Consider the following 15979-nt stretch of genomic DNA (forward strand, 5'->3'; position numbering starts at 1 on the left):
ACACGCAGTAGCAATGCCACAGTTGTCGCCACTGACAAATTGCGTCATCTCTATGTAGGTCCCTCTGGGGTGACATCAAGGAGTGGACAGATGCTGGTGAGTGTGTTCTACATTTATTATTGTAAATAAAAAGCTCATGTCATAGTTAAGGTATAGGCCATGTACACATGTAACACACCTATCTATAATGCATGCTGTGCATGTTTGGTGTAGGACCACGCACATCCCACTAATGTGATTAGCTGCCTCAAACACATGCAATACCCAGATCATCTCAAACAAATGTGGCTACACTGTAGTGACCATTGGATAGGCAAAGTTGATACTCAACATGCACATAACATACACAACTATGTCATACACAGAGCATTTTAACATGCTACACATAAAGGATTCACAAACCCTCTGTAAAGACACACTCCAGTATCCAAAATCTCATCCACACATTGCACATAATATACCTGAGGGGTAGAGGCCTATCATGGGGCATTTAAACACTCTGCAACACACTACATGTTCATGTCAGGGAATGCTCCTTATTGGCCTCCTTACAAACCCATGTAACAACTGGTTGTGAAATGGTGAATGTAGCCAAGGTAGTACAGTTCCAGTACAGCATGATTAGTTCTGGTTTGGGAAACATTTGTAGCCTTGAGTGACCACATAATGCTTCATGATGATGGCCTATGGTACTATACTCCATCCAGTTATTGTAACCACAGTACTACACATAGCTTTCATTGCTATACACCTCAATGTTGTGTGTGTGCAGACATATGCACCTCTAAACAATATGCATACCAATCTCCATTTGCACAACTGACACATATATATACAGTGGACAGTAAGTGTGGGGTGTGTGTAGCACACGTTTGCAGGTGTACATTTGTGAACATGGTGGCGATGCACTGTCTGCATGTACGTGCATATTGGACACATGAGCAGGGTGACATGCCCTGTATTGTCCAGTGTTAACGCTCCATAGTTTCTATTGGTGGCCAGTATGCATTGTACTACACATATTTTGGAACGTGAGTACGCATGTGTGTGTATGACATGGGTTGACACTGTGCTGTGGGTGATGATGTTGTTCCTATCTGTCATTGGTTTGCATTACTAAGGTTAACAGTGTCCCAGCTGCATAATCCTGTATTAATGCACACTGTTCACCTACAGGGTTGCATGGACTGTGCTATCACAAACACAAGAAATTCTCACTTATACAGTAAAAGTGCATTAGTCTCATGCCAGAAACTAAATATATAATAAAAGGCGTGATGTTATACCCAAAAAGAGTTACATACCAAGAAGGGATAACCTCTCTGGTCAGTATAATTTGGAAAATTCAATCCCTCAATAAACATACAAGGCAAGCTTCAAAATACAAAATGGCAACGATTCCAAAGACAACACTAAAGCTGTCTTTACTGCTGTTCATAATCTACAGGGGAAATCTCAGATTGGGTCACAGTTAATGTAAATGGTCACAAAATACACTTATCTGACTGACATTACCAATTCCTTGTCAGACAGTTTGAATGCAGATTTCACCACCCTGTCGCTATACAAGGGCCACATTTCCAGACCTGCAGAACGTAATACCTGATGATTCACAGACACTCTAGTTAAAACATCTCTTTAACAAGGTCCACACCACAGTGGCAATGGTACTGGACAGTGTCCCTGGCTGTGTCATACACAAGCTGATATATGAAGTCACCACTCACCTAAACGCTCTGTCCAGATGGAGCCTCTATACAGGTTACATACATGTGGAATGACATACGGTAATGGTGTTCACAGTCCACAAGCGTTGAGCTATAACATCTTCTTCTCCTTTTGGATGCTCCCATTAGGGGTCGCCACAGTACATCATCTGTTTCCATGTCTTCCTGCCCTCTGCATCTTGCACTATCACACCATCCACATGCATGTCCTCTCTCACCACAGCCATAAACCTCATCTTAGGCATTCCTCTTTTCCTGTTACCTGGCGTCTTCATCCTTAGCATGTATTTCACAATATACTCTGCATCCCTCCTCAGCACATGTACAAACCAACTTAATCCTGCCCATCTGGCATGGTCTACTAACCTTCAAACCTGGCCGGACCCTCTAATATACTTATTCTTAAACCTGTCCACCCTCATCACACCCAGTGCAAATGTTAACATAAATTGATTAAGGGTAGAACTACAACAGGTCCTAGAAACTCTCACCCTATAAGCCAGACCAATGTTATCTGGAAGGCTATGGAGTACAGCATTATGGAACTCATTAAGAGAAACATTATGAACCTGCAAACACTGCACCATACCCACTTAGGTTCTCTAAAGTCCAGATCATGGCTCCTACACCTAGTAGACTTCAAGCCAGTCAACAAGGCTATAGGTGATGGAGGGGAGGTCAACACAGCCAAGCTATAGCTCACCAGCAAATCATACCCATCCCACATACTGGTATTAGACATAACCTCAACAGGCTGACCATAAACGATGGTAAGATGATGGCTTGACAACTGACGCACAGATATAGGACACACAGTAACATTTGCAGCCTCCATGTACTATTCTATGCCAGTAACAAGTGGTATTCACCTGCACTCAGTCCTGGGACCACTCTTGTTTGGTATAGAGCTTTCTTAGGTACAAGCAAACACAGTAGGGGTATGTCTGCCCACATTTTATGAAAATGCATAATGTGGGCTATACTTTATTTTCCAGATGACACACATATCCTCCAAAAGGGTATCATACAGATATATACCTAGTGTCATACTCATGCTATAAAATTATAAGCCTAAAAAAGCATAGTTATCCACTTTTAGAAAACAAAGTATCCCCAGAGTACCACATAGGTAGTAGCCCCCAAAATGTGGAACAGGTACTAATGTACTAATGTACTAATGTGTTAAGTCATCTCTCCTTTGATAATCACATTACCAAAGGGTTTTGGAAATCCCTCTGTGGAGCACATAAGCAATAAAGGGTTTGCATGCAGATCCACAGAGGTTGTTGCACACCTATAATGATTAGTCATCTTTGGCAGACTTTGCTTGCTTTGGAGCAGGTTTCAACTATACCTCAAGCATAAACCCTCACCCACACTCTTCAGTAGAAACCATGATGAGTGGATGTGAAATGGAAGCCATAGCCCAGGGATCACTGCAGTGGCTAAGCTTGTCACAAGCATACAGAAGTGACCTAAGGTCTGGAAAGCATCAGCATGCTCTGGCAAAGATAACACATGCATTCATGGAGAAAGCAGGGTACCCACCTATGAAATATTTGAGGTCACATGTATGTATATGGATTTTCCCCACAGCTACCTTATATGTGTAATGCACATACAGTTGTCATTGTGATATATCATACACTATAAAAATCAAAACCCACGCCACATTGGCCAACGGTGTCACACACCTGGAGCACAGACACACATTTAGCAAGTGTGAGATTCAAACTCTTTTCTAACTACATTATGATAATACCACAGTACACATTTACACAATGCGCTATACACATTACTGGGATTTCATCTTTCCCAGGTATATTTGTAGGATGGTGACATCATCGGACTTGACAAAGTGTAGCATACCACTTTTAAGGTGTTTGAGTAGTCTCCAAAAAGGTTGCTCCTCCCCAGGGAGACACACATACACAATTGGCAATTGCAGGATTCAAACACCTACCTAACTACATTATGATACTACAGCAGTATGCATTTACATAGCACGCTATACACATTACTGGAATTTCATCTTTTCACAGGTATATTTGTAGGATGGTGACATCATTGGACTTGACAAAGATGAGTATACCACTTTTAAGGTGTTTTCAGTAGTCTCCAAAAAGGTGGGTCCTCACCAGGGGGACACACATAGTTGGCCAGTGCAGGATTCAAATCCCTACCTAACTACATTATGATACTACAGCAGTACACATTTACATGACACACTATACACATTACTAGGATTACACTTTTCCACAGGTATATTTGTAGGATGGTGACATCATCGAACTTGACAAAGAGGAGTATACCACTTTTAAGGTGTTTGAGTAGTCTCCAAAAAGGTTGCTCCTCCATAGGGAGACACACATACACACACACAGTTAGTAAGTACAGGATTCAACTCCCTACCTAACTACATTATGATATTACAGCAGTATGCATTTACACAACGTGCTATACACATTACTGGGATTTCACATTTCCACAGGTATATTTGTAGGATGGTGACATCATCGGACTTGACAAAGATGAGTATAACACTTTAAAGGTGTTTGAGTAGTCTCCAAAAAGGTTACTTTTCCCCAGGGAGACACACATATATACACACACATAGTTGGTAAGTGCAGGATTCAAACCCCTATCTAACTACATTATGATATTACAGCAGTACACATTTACATGACACACTATATACCATACAGGGATGTTGCCTTTCCACAGGTATATCTGTAGGATGGTGACATCATCGGACTTGACAAAGATGAGTATACCACTTTTAAGGTGTTTGAGTAGTCTCCAAAAAGGTTGCTTCTCCCCAGGGAGACACACACAGTTTGCAAGTGCGGTGTTCTTAATCCAAACTAAGTACATCTTTACACTTCAGCAAGCAATATGGAGTTACAGGGTGCAATACAGACATTACTTGCTGACAGTCTGCACAAAGTTTTTTTTTTCACATTTGCTAAACTCAGCAGGCTTATCTTACTAGGTGTATTATGAGTGTATTGTATGCATAGGCCATGACCATATCATATATGGGTTGATCCACCACATGCTGGCACACACAGGGTCAAACCTAGAGTAGCATCTTACCTTCACCTACAGGATATTGCAATATAACGGAAAGATGATAAACTTCAACAATTGGCTGAGCTTCTGGTGTCATTCAAGGGGGATCCAGTCTCTGTCTGCCTGTGATGACATGATAGACAAGCCTTGTTGCTTCACTACAGATGGTTTGCACCTGTCGCCCCTATGCTTCTGAATACTGGCCAAGGCTCGTGCTCTCCCCATATTACCTTTTTTAGGCAAGGCTCAAAGGTTCATAGGTAGGTACTAGTCTATCAGCCCTGGGGCCTATACAAGGCCAGCCAAAAATGTACCCTGGCCTTTGCCACCCAAGAAATTTATTTTCCTATGCCACTGTTGTACAGAGACACAGAAGTGATCCCCAGGGTGAATTTCCTATTTCCCATTCAATAATCAAGAATTTCCTTGAAGAGTGCTAATGAGGAGCTTTGTTTGATATAGATAGGTAGTTTATTTTGGAGTATGTGAAGTCTATGGGACAGGAATCTATCCCTCCGGCATGTTCTGCTTATTGTGGTGACAAGGTTTAGGTCCCTAGAGCGTGTAGGTTTATAGATTCATAGGTAGGTACTAGGCTATCTGCCCAAGGGCATTTATAAGTATAGCCAGAATGTGTTGGCTTTTGCCTCCCTTTTAAATTAATTTCCTGGGCCTCTGTCTAGCAAGGCCACTGAAGTGATCCCAGGGGTAAATTTACAATTTCCCATCCACTCATCAAGATTCCTCTTGAAGAGAGTCTGCAAGGGGCACTGCCTAACATCAATTGGGATTCTATTCCAGAGTGAGGGAAGTCTCTGGGACAGAAATCTATTCCTCCAGCACGTCCTGTTTATTGCTTTGCTGAGGTTAAATTCACTGGAGCATGTGGCTCTAAGAGATTTGTTTTTCTTGAGGTGGAGCATGTCCATTAATTCCGGGTTGGAAATGGCCTTATACATCAGGCATAGATCACATCTGAGCAGGCAGTAAGCAACCGAGTAGAGCTGGAGTTTCTTTAGTCGAGCTGCATAGGGCATCTCTTTGAGGCCCATGATCCTCTTGGTGAAGTACTTCTGTGGTCTTACCAGCTGTTGCATGTGCCAATTAAGGTACATACCAAATAGGGCATTATACTCTATTATGGGCCTAATGAGTGATGAGTAGAGTGGCACAATGACCTCTCTTGATCTAGAGGTGAACCCTTTTCTGATTAGGTGGGCTACATAGAAGGAATAACTAACCACTTTGCCAATGTGATTATCAAAGGAGAGGTTACTATCTACCTGGGTCCCCAGGTCCCTAATTACATTTTCCATACCTAGTGGATTACCACCTATGTGGCAATTTGTGGGCACTTTGTTTTTTCCAAAGGGGATGACTATGCATTTTTTGCCATTCAGCTTGAGGCCATGGTTTTGACACCAGGTATCTGTCTCTGTAAGACCTTTGTGGAGGATGTCTGTGTCAGCCAGAGAGTCGATTATGGCCCCCAGTTTACAGTCATCCGGGAACTTGATCAGCCATAGTCCTCCCGTGCTTGCCTGTCCCTCAGAGATGTATATACTGAACAGGAGGGGTCCCAGGACCGAGACCTGTGGGATGCCACTTGTGACTGGTTTAGAGTCGGACATGGCACCTGCAACTCTGACCATGTGTGTTCTATCTGTGAGCCAGTTGGCCACCAATCTCGTGACATAGGGGTTAATGTTCAAGCTGGTAAGCTTGTCTATGATGCCAGAGTGGGGAATGGTGTCAAAGGCCTTAGTGAGGTCCAGGTAGGCTGTGTGGACTACCTTCCCTTCATCTATGGCCTTGGTAACTGTTTCAAGGAAGTCAACAAGGTTTAGGAGGCAGGATCTGCCTTTAACAAAGCCAAATTGGGAAGGGTCCAGTATCTGGAGGTTCCCAATGTCTCTGTTTATGAGTTCCATGATAATTTGCTCCATAGCTTTGCAGACCAGGCTGGTCAGGCTTATAGGGCAATAGTTCCCAGGTTCTGTTGTGGCACCACCTTTGTGGAGCAGGATGACTGTTGCTGTGCACCATTCCTTGGGTACATAGCCTGTGGTAAGGTTGAGTCTGAACAGTGAATGTAGGTGAGGGTTTAGTTCCTTTTGGAGCTTGTGTAAGACGCAGCCTAGGACACCACCCAGTCCCATTGATGCTGTGTTCTTAGCTTTGGAGAGGGCTGATTTTACCTGCATGTCCATGAAGTCTGGGGCTCTGCATTCTTCTGGGATGGACACTGGCCCTTTTGGGGGTGGGGGGTGAAGTTTGCACTGAACTTGTCCACCAGGATGTTGGCAATGTCAGTTGGTTCAGTGTATTTTTCCCATTATGCAGTAGCTGAAAGCATATCTGAGAGTTGCCACCTAAATGTTTGATATAGCTAAAGAAGGCTTTGTGGTTATCTTTAGATTCCTTGGCAATTTTTCTTTAGAAACTGGACTTGGATTATTTTATGAGCGACCGTAGTTTCTTGCTAATAATGATCAGTGATGCCTTTCCTTTTTGGAAATTTGCTCTATCATGTGTTAGTTTCCTCCTTCTGTTGTATAGCTTATTTATGGGCAAGGACCACCAGATTGGTTTATTCTTTTTGGAGGAGTGAGTCTTGGCTTTAATTGGGATGGCTCAATCCATGCATCACTGTAGATGCTCAAGGAATGCACTTGTAAAGGATTCTGCAGATTGGATAGCATTATCCTGTAGCAAGGGGGTGTTGAAACTTTCCACTTTGGTCTTGAGAAGTGTGAAGTTTGCTTTTGAAAAGTTTTTCACAGTGGTTTTGTTGACTGGGGGGGGGGGTCGGGATGTGGATGTCCAGTGTGATTACTTCATGATCTGATATTACCAGTGAGGGGTTTACCACTGGAGTGGAACACTGATCCCCCATGTTGGTGATGATCAGGTCCAGTATTTTGTCACCTCTAGTGGGCATGGTGACCAGCTGTTCCAGGCCATTTGAGTTTATAAACTCTAGGAAACATTGGGCAAAGGACTTTGTACTCAAGTAATTCTCCCAGTCAATGTTTGTGTAGTTGAAATCTCCTCATATCATGGTGTTTGGTAGGACCTTTATATTTCCCAGTGTTCTCAGGAATACTGAGTGAAGGTCCTGAGACAAGGTATGTGATCTGTAGCAGGTTACAATCTGATAAGCAGCTTTGCCCAATGTTAGTTGCACTTGCATGGTCTCCAAGGCCTCGTGTGCCACTAACCTGGAGGTGTGGGTATCCTTTATGAAAATCGATACACCCCCTCCTTTAGTATTTCAGTCTGAGATTTGGAGCCAACGCTTGGAGGGATTGGGATTTCTTTAAGTGGAGCATGTCCAACAGCTCTGTATTGACATAGCTTTGTATGATAGGCAGAGATCACCTCTGAGTAGCCGATATGCAACAGAGTAAAGCTGTAGTGTTTTGAGACGGTCTGTCTATGGCATGTATTTGAGGCCACTAATCCTCTTTGTGAGGTATTTCTGCAGGCTTTCCAGTTGTTGTAGATGTCTTGTGAGGTACATAGCAAAAGGGTCATTGTACTCTATAATGGATCTAATGAGTGATGAGTAGAGGGGAACAATGACCTCTTTTATTTTGCATGAGACACCTTTTGTGATGAGGTGTGCCACGTAGAAGGATTTCCTGACTACTGTGGCGATGTGATTATCAAAGGAGAGTTTACTGTCCACCTGTGTCCCAAGGTATCTTATCACACTTTCGGTGTTAAGTATACTACCACCTATGTTGTAGTTCATGGGTACAGTGTTTTTACCAAAGGGGATGACAATGCACATTTTGGCATTGAGGTTGAGGCCATGGCTTTGACACCAGGCATCTGTCTCAGTGAGGCCCTTTTGTAGGATGTCCACATCGTTAGTAGTCTTGATTATGGCTCCTAGTTTGCAGTCATCTGGGAACTTCATTAGCCAGAGACCTTCCATGTTAACCTATACTTCAGGGAAGTACATACCAAACAGTACAGGACCCAGGACTGAACCCTGTGGTACTCCACTGGTCACAGGTCCAAAGTCAGACTTGGAGTCTGCTACTTTCACAGTGTGGGTTGTGTCAGTCAGCCAGATGGCAACCCATCTTGTGACACAGGGATTTATACCTAGTTTAGTGGGTTTATCCATAATTCCAGAGTGGGGGATGGTGTTGAAAGCCGTGGCAAGATCTAGATAGGCTGTGTGAACCACCTTACCCTTGTCTACGGCTTTGGTGACTGCTTCAAAGAAGTCTATCAGGTTTAGGAGACATGATCTGCCTTTTAGAAACCCAAAATGGTTGTGGTTCAGAGTTTGGAGATTGCCAATGTCTTTGTTTATAAGTTCCATGATGATACGTTCCATGGCCTTGCAGACCAGGCTCATCAGGCTAATGGGGCCCTAGTTCTCGGGGTCCATGGTGGCTTCCTCCTTGTGGAGTGGGAAAACCATCGCTGTGCACCATTCAGCAGGCACAAAACCTGAGATGAGGCTATGATTGAACATGGTATGTAGGTGTGGTGCCAGTTCGTTCTGTGGTTCATGTAGAATTCAGCCTGAGATGTAATCTGGTCCCATGGATGCTGCGTTCCTGGCTTTGGACAGTGGTTTTTACCTGTGCAGCCATGATGACAGCAACTTTGCATTTTTCTGGTATAGAGATGTGCTCTTTCATGGGTGAGAGGGGGGAAAAGTTGCCACTGATCCTATCTGCCAGGCTCTTGGCAATATCAGTTGGGTCTGTATATTTAGTGCCATTGTGCTGTAACTCAGAGCAGATCTGAGTGTTGCCATTCAGATTCTTGACATAGCTATAGAATGCTTTGTGGTTGTCTTTAGAATCAGTGTCGACTTTGTTTTTGTAACTAGCTTTGGAGGATTTTATCAGGGATCACAACTTCTTCCTGAGGCTGACCAGGGAGCTCCTCCATTCATGGGATTTTTCCCTCTTTTGCAACAGTTTCTTCCTTCTTTTGTGCAGTTTGTTTATGGCAGAGGACCACCAGATTGGCTTCCTTTTCTTGGAGGATAGCGTCTTGGTTCTGTTTGGGAAAGCATGATGCATACACTCATGTAAGTGCTTATAAAGTGCAATTGTGAAGGATTCGGTAGTCTTAACAGTATTGTCCATCTGGATGGGTGTCCTGAAGTTCAGCACTTCTGTCTTAAGAAACATGAAGTTGGCTTTGGAGACATTTTTTAAAATGCTTTCCTTAATGGGGGGTGGGTCCAGAATGTGGATATGTTGGGTAATTAGCTTATGGTCAGATGGGACCAATGAGCCGTTGACTTCAGGTGTGGAACACCGGTCACTCAGGACAAACCAAACCCCATAACCAACACAAATAACCACAAAGTTAGCTAAAGGCTACTCATTGCCAGAAGTCTCAGCCTCCAAATGCACACACTCAAGGCACATCTCAGTATGGAGAATGTTGATATCTGTGCAGTAACAGAAACTGAGTTCAAGGCTCCAGAGAGCACACCAGCACTACCAGGATACTACTCATTCCATACCTTCCAGCATCAGGACCTGGATCATAGCACATAGGGTGGGGATGTATCCATTTTCATCAAGGATACCTACACCTCTCTCTACATGCTCTGTACAGGATATGTACCCATAGAATGTTGCACAGCAACATTCTTCACACTCCACAGGGGTGGGGCCACAAAAAACCCTTGGCATTCATGCTCTATGAGCCTGATGAGTCTGCTCTTTAAGGCAATGCAGCCAATCATAATGGAAGTCAACAATAAAGAGATTGTGAACCTTCACACAGCTGAGCACACCCAGTTTGGCTTCATCATATGCAGATCACACCTCGTGAACTGGGTGTATTTCTTTGAGACCGTTACCCAGGCTACAGATTATTGAAATGAGCTCAACACAGCCTACCTATACCTCATTACACCTTTGCCAGCATTCCCCAGTCAGGTATCATAGATGAACTCACCAACCTGGGCATGAATCCATACATCACAAGATGGATTGCAAACTGGCTCACAGATAGATTCCACAAACTAAGAGTTGCTGGCTACATGTCAGACTCTACACCAGTAACAACTGGTGGCTCCCAGGGTTCAGTCCTGGGGTCCCTCCTGTTTGGTATAGATTTTTCAAATATACATGCCAACACAGTAGGGTTGTGGTTGACTAAGTTTGCTGGGAACTGTAAAGTGTTTGCCATAATAGATTCCCCAGATGACACAAATATTCTCCAGAAGGGACTCTATGAGACAGATGTGTGGTGTCAGAATCATGGCCTCAAACTCAATGTGGAGGAATGCATAGTGATCCCCTTTGGTGAAAACAAAGTACACACATACTACCACATAGGTGTTACCCCTTAAAACTGAAAAGGTAATAAGGGATCTGGGGGCACAAGTAGATAGTCATCTTTCCTTTGACAACCATGTTGCCAAAGTGATTGGGAAATCCTATGTGGCCCACCTAATCAACAAAGGGTTTGCATCAGGATCCGAAGAGGTAGTGGTGGCCCCCTACTCTTAAGTCATCAGACCCATCATTGAGTACAATGCACCATTTTGGATGTACTCGACTACACATATCCAGCAGCTGTAGAGACCACAGAGGTACCTCACCAAGAGGATTTCTGGCCTCAAACAGTTATGTTATGCAACGCAACTGGTAAAACTAAATCTGCTCTTCGTTGCGTACCGCCTACTCAGAGGCACACTCTGCCTAACATACAGAGCCATGTCCAACAGATAACTGCTGACCATGCTCCATCTACAGATAACAAAATTGAGTCCCCCTACACACTCCAGGGATATGAACCTCATCACAACAATGAATACAACATGCTGGTGGGATAGAGTACCATCCCAGACACTTGCCTTACTGTGGAACAGAGTCACAATGTACATCAGACAGAGCCCCTCGCTGACACTCTTCAATAGGAACCTTGATGAGCGGATGAGAAACAGACAATTCGCACCAGCCATCACATTAGCAGCCCCACTATAAAGGGGCTTAGGGTACTAACTATTAGAATGAGGGCTTGGGAGACTACCCAATGGGGTGATGAAAGCTGCACAACTTGCCTAGGCTAACATATGCCTTATTGAAGATAGGTTTATAGGTATGTAGTAGACTATGTGAGAGGTACATGTCTACAGATAGTAGATATGTACTTCATTGTACCGTCATGTTGTACAGCAGGCACATGGACCACATACACTGTAATGCTTACAGATACTGGTGGCTGTTATGTACACTGGGTGAGATGTGCACCTCATGTCTTTTGTGCCATTGGGATGTGTGCTGGGTGGGACAGTCCTGGATGGCTCCCTGTCATGGTCATCCTCTTACACACATCTCTGCCCATCCATCTTTGGCTTATTATACTGTGTTCCCCCTACATATATATGTATGTATATATATATATATATATATATATATATATATATATATATATATATATATATATATATATATATATATAGGTACATAGGTAGGTAATAGGCTATCTGCCTGAAGGCATATATTAGTATGGTCAGAGTGTGCAGCTATCACCACCCATGGAGTTAGTTCCCTAGGCCTCTGTGTAATAGAGCTGATGAACTGATCCATGGTGTGATAGTTCAGTTTCACATACACTCATCAAGGCTCCTCTGGAAGAGCGTCAGTGAGGAACTAAGCTTAATATAGGTTGGGAGGGAGCCTGTTCCAAAGAAAGGGACGTCTGTGAGTTATTAATGTATCCTTCCAACATGTTCTATTTATTGTTGTGATGATGATATCCCTAGAGCATGTAGTACAGTGAGCTTGGAGTTACTTTATATAGCACATGCACATCTGTTCTGCATTGGACATGGACCTGGCTGTTGGGCAGAGATCACCTGAGTAGACAGTATGCAACAGAGTACAGATTGAGTTAAATTCAGTCTTGTTGCATGGGGCAACTGTTTGAGGCCAGTAATGCTCTTGTTGAGGTATGACAATGGTCTTTCCAGCTGCTGAAGGTGCCTAGTCAGGTTTATCGCAAGTGTGCTGTGGTACTCTATGATGGGTCTGATGACTAATGAGTAGAGGGAACCTCCTTTGACCCACATACAAAGACCTTGGCAGTTTGTGGGAGCATATAGCATAATTTTCTAACCACTTTGTGAATGTGTTTCTGGAAGTAGTGATGACTATCCACATGTGTCCATAGATCCTTTATTATTACCTCCATATTTAGGGTGTTGGCACCTATGTGGTATTTGTATGACTGTAACTCAAGCCCATAAGTTTGACACCACATCTGTCTGACTGAGACCCTTTTTAAGGATGTCTCTGTTGTCCCAAACATTGATTAGAACAACCTTTTTGCAGTCATCCACAAACCTTGCTAAACATAGCCCTCGTGTTTGACTGTATTTCTGAAAAGTATACACCAGGTAGGAGGGGTCCCAGGACTGAGTCATGGGGGACAGCAATTGTTACCAGCTTGAACAGGAGACCACAATTCTTGCCTTGTGGGATCTATCTGTGCCCCAGTTGGCAATCCATCAGATGACATACATGTTTATGCACAGGTTGTTGATTTTGTGGATACGACATGTGCGTGGGATGTTGGTAAAGGGCTTTTCAAGGTCTATGTAGGCCATGTGTAGCTCATTTCATTGATGCATGTCCTGGGTGACTGCCTTGAAAACTGTCTAGCAGGTTTAGGAACCATGATCTGCCCCTGACTAAACCAACATGGGTAGGGTTGGGTGTTTGTAGGCTCTCAATAGCTCTGTTTATGAGTTCCATAATGATGGACTCCATGGCCTTGCACATCAGGCTTATTAGGCTTATAAGACAATAGTTCCCATGGTCTGTTGTGCATCAACACTCGTGGAGTGTGCCAAACATTGCTGTAACCCATTCAACAGTTTCATATCCTGTAGAGACGTTGAGTCTCAACAGACTGTTCAGGTGCAGGGTCTGTTTGTTTTGGAGTTCACATATAACACAGCCAGGGAAACCATGTTATCCCATACACGCCGTGTTTTTAGGTTTGGAAAGAGCTGTTTAACCATTCTATATGTGATTTCTGGGTTTCACAATCTCCAGGTATGATAATGGGCCCTTTTGTCAGTGAGAGGGGGGTAAATATATATGAACCTGTCTTACAAGATGTTGGTAATGTCAGTCATGTACATGTATTCATTTACAGTTTGCACTGACTCAGAACATATATGAGTTTACATTGATATTTATGACATAGCGAAAGAAAGCTTCATGGTTCTCTATGGACTCTTTGACCATGGCTTGGATAATGTTAGGAGTGCTCATTGTTTCTTGATGATACTGATCGGAGTATTATTGATCTTCTTTGGTTTTTCACTTTCTTTGAACAACTTAAGTACTTGGAGTACATAGTTTGATTATGATAGGTGTCCAATATATTATATGGGTCTGTTTTCATATCAGTGTGTGCACAAGGCAGGATTGGTGAATAGTGACAAGTGTTTGAAGTAAGAACTGCAACTGCCAGATATGTGTGGCCCACTGCTGTACTCAGACATGGCCTAAGTGTGTGAGCATGCCCAGTATGAACTTTCAGTATATTGCTGACTGAAATTTGTTAAATGTAAGTGTGTGAGCATGCTCAGTATGAGCATATATACTATATGTGTGAAAATCAAGTTGGTTTTACTTCAGGGCTCACCTTTGTGTTGTACATCGACAGGAAGCACAGTGTGCCTGCAGGGCTTCCATGAGTCATTCTACATACAGTGGGGGCAGCTATTATTTGTACATTTCTACCCGGGGGGGCACACCTGATTGTTACTGTGGGTGTACATAGGATGAAGGGTTCACCTGACACTTATGCACATTTGCTAGGCCTGCACTGCTATGTCAGGTACTCCATTTCAGTCTGTACTATTGCCTATCATACTGGCTTGAGGCATACCACTGCACTACAGACCTTAGCTTCAAATTACACGCATATCAGTTTGTGGCTTCATAGCCTACCCAACCCACATCACATTGCCTGGCCTGCCATTATCTGTCTGCATAGGCCTGGGGGGAGGTTACTCATATGCCTCTTCAGAGGGCATGATACAGCATTTGTTTGTGTTTGCGTTTGTCTACATTTGTCCTGCTGGCTGTGACTGTTAGTTATGTGGTATGTTTGAGTGAGTTAAGTTGTGTCTGTACCAGTGAAATGCTGTCATGGCTTAGTGGTTCAGTACTGTGACTATACTGCACAGTATCCTGAGTTCGAGCCCTGTCACTGGTTTTTATTTTCCTGCTGGACAGACCAGACTGCTTAAGGAACAGTAAAGCAGGTGTGAGTGTGTTTACCTGACTTTGCTCAACTTTGCCCGACTTTGCCCGACTTTGCCCAACATTGCCCAACATTGCCCAATATTGCTCAATGTTGCCCGATGTTGCGCTGGTTAGCGCAGTGCACAGCTATGTGCAATTGTATTTAAATATGCACAATACTGGTAAAATGTGCTTAGCAGGGCTTTATATTGCTTAAAATAGGGCACTCATGCCTCAGGTGGTGCTGCAGGGCTGCCTATGTCGGATGCACATAGTACACTCCCTGTACATGTTTGAAAACAGGTAGTGTCAAGTTAGGCTTCCCTTTTACTGTATGTGCGAGTCAGAAAGAGGTGTCATTTTCAGGATTCCTACTGAGTCTGTGTATGTGCTCTGCATTGTCTCTTTGCCAAGGCCTGGCCATACTGGGCATGCCTCCTTCTGCCTACTGGGGCAGTCTCAGGTTGTTTCTCCTCCGAGTCACGCTGTTCCTGTTCAGGCCTTGGCAATGGTGGGGGGCTGTTTGGCTCTGCCCCATGCTGTTCCTGCTGTAGCTGTTTTCGCAGGATCATATTGTGTAGCATGGCACATACCATGACAATTTGGGTACATGTAGTTGGTGAGTACTGCAAGGCTCCACCAGATGTGTCCAGGCACCAGAACCGTGACTTGAGCATCCCAAACACACATGTGCTTTATTATGGAGTTCTTGTTCGGGTGTGTGTGCATTTCTGATGGGTGTCGTCAGCCACTGCTCCAGCGTGTATCCAGTATCCTCCACTAGATGACCATCAGGGATGTCCCCAATGGCAAAACTCTGGTACAGCTGCATCAGATGTCAGATGTGGGAATCGTGATAGCTTCCAGGGCAGCCAGCACGCACATTCATTATTATGCTCTGGGCATCGCACATGACCTGGC

Source organism: Protopterus annectens, chromosome 3.part1 (genome assembly GCF_019279795.1).
Source record: "Protopterus annectens isolate FY-2018-M chromosome 3.part1, PAN1.0, whole genome shotgun sequence".
Classification (NCBI taxonomy): domain Eukaryota; kingdom Metazoa; phylum Chordata; order Ceratodontiformes; family Protopteridae; genus Protopterus; species Protopterus annectens.